The sequence below is a fragment of the Ruditapes philippinarum genome, unplaced genomic scaffold, assembly GCF_026571515.1.
Source record: "Ruditapes philippinarum isolate M1 unplaced genomic scaffold, ASM2657151v2 ctg6367_1_1_1_1, whole genome shotgun sequence".
NCBI lineage: Eukaryota > Metazoa > Mollusca > Bivalvia > Venerida > Veneridae > Ruditapes > Ruditapes philippinarum.
Window position 1 is genome coordinate 93,582 of NW_026865133.1, and position 5,472 is coordinate 99,053.

Below are 5,472 nucleotides of genomic sequence, written 5' to 3' on the forward strand. Positions count from 1 at the left end.
TTCGACCTTTGGTCAGTATGGTTCACAATCGTTTATCTTACACAATCATCGTTTGAAAGGAAAGACGTAGGCACAGTCAAACTTCGTCCCATCCTCGTAAGTAGGCGCTTATAAGAAAAAGAGAACTTGCAAGCGCTTGTTGTATACAGATTTTCACTTTAATCAAAATAAATAAACATGGTTAAAACGTTAAATTTTAGACGTTTTCTGCATGATTTCAGCCAACTTAAAACATGAGCACTGATGAACAATTAGATACATTTAGAAGACAATGGGAAAAAGAATTAAAACATAAAGATATTCCTACACAAAACGATGGGAATGGGTCTGTCAGGCCCAGTGTCCATAACACAGCCTTCCATGATAAGAAAAGTCAAAACTTAGAAACAGAATCATGCAAAAAATTGATCAAGAATGATTTGCATGGAGCAGGGACAAGCAGTCTATATTATCCTTTTCAAATTGCTGGAAAACTATTACATAGTAATAATGGCAAGCTGTTTGAACATGACAAATCAGTAGAGAATAATTCAACACAGAATATCAACAGTGAAAATAAAAGACAGAACAACAAAAGGCAAAAGTTGACCAAACTAGAAGATATATTTGTAGAAAAAACAAATAGAGAAGTTCCTACCGAAAGACTTCTTGACAAGCTGATATCAGATATTGTAAGACTTCTGTACTCTGGGACTAAAAATATCATATTTATATGTCACAGGGTGAGAAAAATGTGCAGCCTGACTGGGACTCGAACCCGGGACCCTCAGAACACCGTATCCTCCCTCTAGGGAGGCTCTACAGACTGAGCGTTCAGGCTGTTTACACATCTTCTCCCCTAAATAGAGAACAGTTCTGAACCGTGACATATATAATATATATGAAATTAGGCAAAGTCTATAAAAGGGGAAGTTGTAAACAAATTCCTTTCATTTTTCCGTTTGTAAGGTGTCATTCAGTAATTCATGCACCGCTTCCATTTTCACTCGGAACACTCGACTTTAAATAATCCGAAAAGTTTAGATTTGTTCCGTTATCGGAATACCCCTACTAGAACTGACACTGAAAATTTCATTGATAGGTATAGAATTCTATGTATTTTTTTATTTTTTTTTTATTTATTTTCTTTTAAATAAACATGGGTAGTCTATAGCCGGGCAAGCCATAGCCCGAGCCCGCTTCTTGGACCTGGTCTTTGACTTCACTATATTATAAGTCCCAGTTGTACTATATGACCACATATTGTGACACAGGGTGGGAAACATCCTTTCGCAGCCCTTATTAATCTTTTGAGCTAGTACTGTTTGCCTTCACAAAAAACCCTTATTAGTGAACAGTTCTCTAAGGTTTACAAAATCTGCCACTTTAATTAAATTAATCCTCAAATGTTTACTTGGTACTGTGAGGCCATCCTTAAAAAATTGTTTGTTTGTAGTGCTCCGACCCTATGTTCAAGAGGTGGGTAGGTAGGTAGGGGATTTTTTTTTTTTTTTTTTTTTTTTTTTGGAAATTGTTACAAAATTGGAGCATACTGAGTATAGCAATACACAGTATATATAGCAATACACAGTATATAGCCTCCCATGTTATACTGTGCATTGTATTTAGACAAATTAAAATATGTAGGCAAATGTATTTCTGTTGATATTTTCTTTGCTTTGTTTAATATTTCAAATGATAACAGACATTCAATGTAACACTTTTGTTGTTGTTTATTTTGCATCTGTTTCATCTTTAAACAAAATAATTGAACTTGTTCCTTATTTACTGACATTAACAATGTCTGGAAAAAGGTGACAATACCTTTAATAAAACAAGTGGTATGAGAAAAATATATACAATATGATTACTTGATTTGAGAAAATAGAACAGAATTAGTCTCAATACCAGTATTTCAGTGTTATTTGAAAATGCAATTTACACTGCAAGTATAGGTGTTTTATTTGTAAAATCAATGATTACCACCTTTTTTGATGACCACCTAAGATTTCATTTACTGGTTCTGACTTGTCAGATACTAAATGCACAAAGAAGGGAGGGGTGTAGCAAATCCATTTTTCTCATTACTATTGAATGAAAGGAATTATCCTGCAAATAATATTAATCTGGTTAGAATATAATTATTTGAAATTAAATGACCCTAATAGCAGAATTCTTTAGCTTTTATTTTGTTATTGTTTGTTTGTTTGTTTGTTTTTCTTTTCTTTTTTGTTTGTTTGTTTTTTGTTAAATAGGGGTACACTTGAACATTTAGATTACCTTGCCACTTAACCAACAAACCATACTGTATTAACCCAGTTAATTAACTCCATTCACTAGCCAGCATAATAACAGATCATTATGTATGTTACACCTGTCACACAGTCGTGTGTACTTACCATATATGGCAGTGTAGTATGTAGAAAAATCTACGTCACCTGCTGTATACATGTATAGTGTGTAATCAACAGGTCCTGGAGCCTGGAGTTTGTTTTGAAAGTTGGATTAAAGAGAGCAACAATTAATAAACCCATTTGGGTGTTTAAAAGGGAATATAGTACGGACAATTACAAAGGAGAAAAAAGGAACAAAAACAAAAGAAAAAATAAACAGTGCATGATTGCATCAAAGATTAAAAAATATGGCTATTAAATTACAATTTAGGAAAAGGTAAAATTAATGAATAATTATCATTCTTATAAAGAAAACACAGGTATAACTTATTTAAAAGTATCGGGAAAAGACCCATTAATTTCCAGCGATTTTCCCGCGAAAATTTTATCAATTAACTTGTTTTTTCAACAAGTTTTAGTGTAACCTCATTTTCTGACAGTCATGAATGGCAAAATGATTTAAATTAATTTATGTCAACAATAAAGTTTTTCTGGTATTATTTTGTGTAAAAATGTATGTATACAGTGGTGGCCTATGGTTACGGAGGGTAATCTATTTTAACTTTCATTGATGTATGTATTTTATCTTTGAAGCAAGGTTGCAATCTTTTTTTTTTTCATTTTTATACCAAAAAAAAAATCAAATTGTATTCAAGTTAGATAAGTCAACTCACGTAAAATCATGTAAAAAAATTCATGAGGGTACCATTTCTGTCCATTTTCACATAACAAAGTGGCAATCTTTTTTTCACTTTCACACCGTATTACCGGCGGCAGTGATGGCAGATCACTGCAGTGATGGCAGATATCTGAAAATAGGGCCCGTAAGTCTCGTTTACTTTCATTTTCGATTTTCCACTTCCGGGTACATCGGCAGACTTATTTACCGTTACGCATATAGGTTACCCGAAGAACTCGAGGGATATAGAAGTTAAATTTGTTTTGGTCCGCTTCAGATTTGAAGGAATGGATAGCACGGGTCAAAAAATGCAGGTAGGTCAATTATCTGACGGAAAAGCGAGTGATTTATAGAGTTTAATAAAACTAGTTTATTTTCGGATAGTGACAATTGTTTCGGATGTTTTGTCAAGGTAGTGAATTCTAGTTGTTTAGCTTTAAGTATTGTTTTAAAACTACTGATGTGAGAAATTAATTCAAACCATTTTAACTTATTGAAATAAACAATGGAGAAACACTTTAATTCTAGTGTATATTAAAGTTATACAAAATTCGGACATTGCACAGTAATTCGGATATTTTTTAACCTTCCATATTATTCTTGTTCCTTTTTCAATTATATATACATGTTAATATGGTACCTATCAAATTATGATTGAATTAAAAATATAATATTTGATTAAACCATTTCAGATGTAGAGACAAGGAGGTATATGACAAGTATAGAATATACAGTTGTTCAATATGGACCATTAATCAACTGTTTGCACTGCCTATGATCCTGAAATATATATATCAAAGGTAAATACATGTAAAATAATTGATTAATTTTTAGTTGAGATCGGAAAGATAAACAATTATCAAAATATATTAATAACTTTTGGATTTCATTGCATGATAATTGATAAGTAAATAAAACATTAAAAATAGTCATGTTTCACATTCAAGAAGATCAATATTTTTTACTGTTATATATTATGTGTTGTTGTTTATCTTTAATGTTTAGTTACTTCAAATATGAAATTTTTCTGTCAATCATGACCAGCTTATTAAATGTAATGTCAATATCATTTCTAGTGTCTTACACTTGTAACAAAATATTTATTGATTTTCATTCTGCAGATAAAAAGGGAAAAGATGAAGGAGGATTTGTCCATGAAGACCTTTATTGCAACTACCATCTTCCAGTTCCTTAATTTGAGAATGATATCAGAGAACACAAAGTTACAGTGAAATATTAGTTTAATATAAGCCACTGAGAATAGTCAAATGTACTTTGCTGAAGAAGATGAATGACATCCAGCACAAAAATGATAATGTATAAAGAGTATGATTTTATGGTGTTTGACACTATGATCTTGTTAACATGTTAATGTCACAATGATAGAAACAGAGTAAAATATCCACATTTCATTGCAGTTTTAAGTATTAAAACTAGATACTCTATTTATACCAAAGCTGATAACACACCAGAGATAAGGTTTTTCATGGAATCACAGTATCACGGGGGAGGAAGTGTTACACGAAGGATGGAGTTCTTATGATAACTTGTTTGGAGTTCTTATGATAACTGTCACGGACTTCCTGGAAAACGTTACGGATTTCTGTGGAAAACTTTTCTATATACTTGGAGAAATCGCGTAAAAAATGGTTATTTTTAACTTTAAATGGAGAGTTTGAGGTGCTAAATTTAACTTTGATAATTAAGCTTGCCCTACATATTGTATTTTGTTTCAGAAAAAATCTTTTAGTCCATATTTTGTGGCTTTTTTTTAAAAAAATCTGGTAGTTTTGAGAAAAATTACCAAAGTACTTGCTAATTCGTACATATTGACCTTTTCATTTGTGATCTTCTTCGTTGCTATACTAAATTACCTAATTATTATGGAGAGTTGCAAACATAAATCCCGGGCTAATAAATTTATACCCGATTTTTCAAATGTTACGGAGTTCTTGCGATAACTCAAAATATGTCCTGGAGTTCTTATGATAACTTTTGTTACTGCCAGTGTGTTTTTGTGCTTAATCACGGCACGTTTAAGCGTATTTTTTTAGTCAATGAGTGTGTAAATCATTATGAAGCATAGTACGCTTATCATTTGCACAAACATTTGGTTATATAACGAAGGTTTTGATCGTGTTTTTCAGTTCAAGAGATATTTTCTTGCCTCCGTTTCTTGTGTTTTTTGTGTTTGTTTTGATCTTTTTGTGAGTGTGTGTTTTTTTATTTTATTGGAATGACTATAAACATACTTGATGTAGAGCATTTACTTACAGGATAAAAATACGCTTTTAGATTTAATACTCAAGCATGATTTCGTCATATATACATTATTCCTGGCAGTTTTAGAGAACATTAAGTAACTTTGCTATCGGTATGCATGTAAATGGTTTTCAGCAAAATAAGAGGTTCTAAATTTAA

At 31.7% G+C, this 5,472-nt stretch overlaps 1 long non-coding RNA gene across 1 annotated transcript; it reads left to right on the top strand.

Annotated features, from left to right (window-relative positions):
• Positions 1–3,192: 3,192 nt before the first annotated feature.
• Positions 3,193–4,546, top strand: LOC132727960 (uncharacterized). Its single transcript, XR_009625417.1, has 3 exons — positions 3,193–3,365; positions 3,744–3,851; positions 4,173–4,546. It is a non-coding gene; the product is annotated as an uncharacterized LOC132727960 (long non-coding RNA).
• Positions 4,547–5,472: the final 926 nt, after the last annotated feature.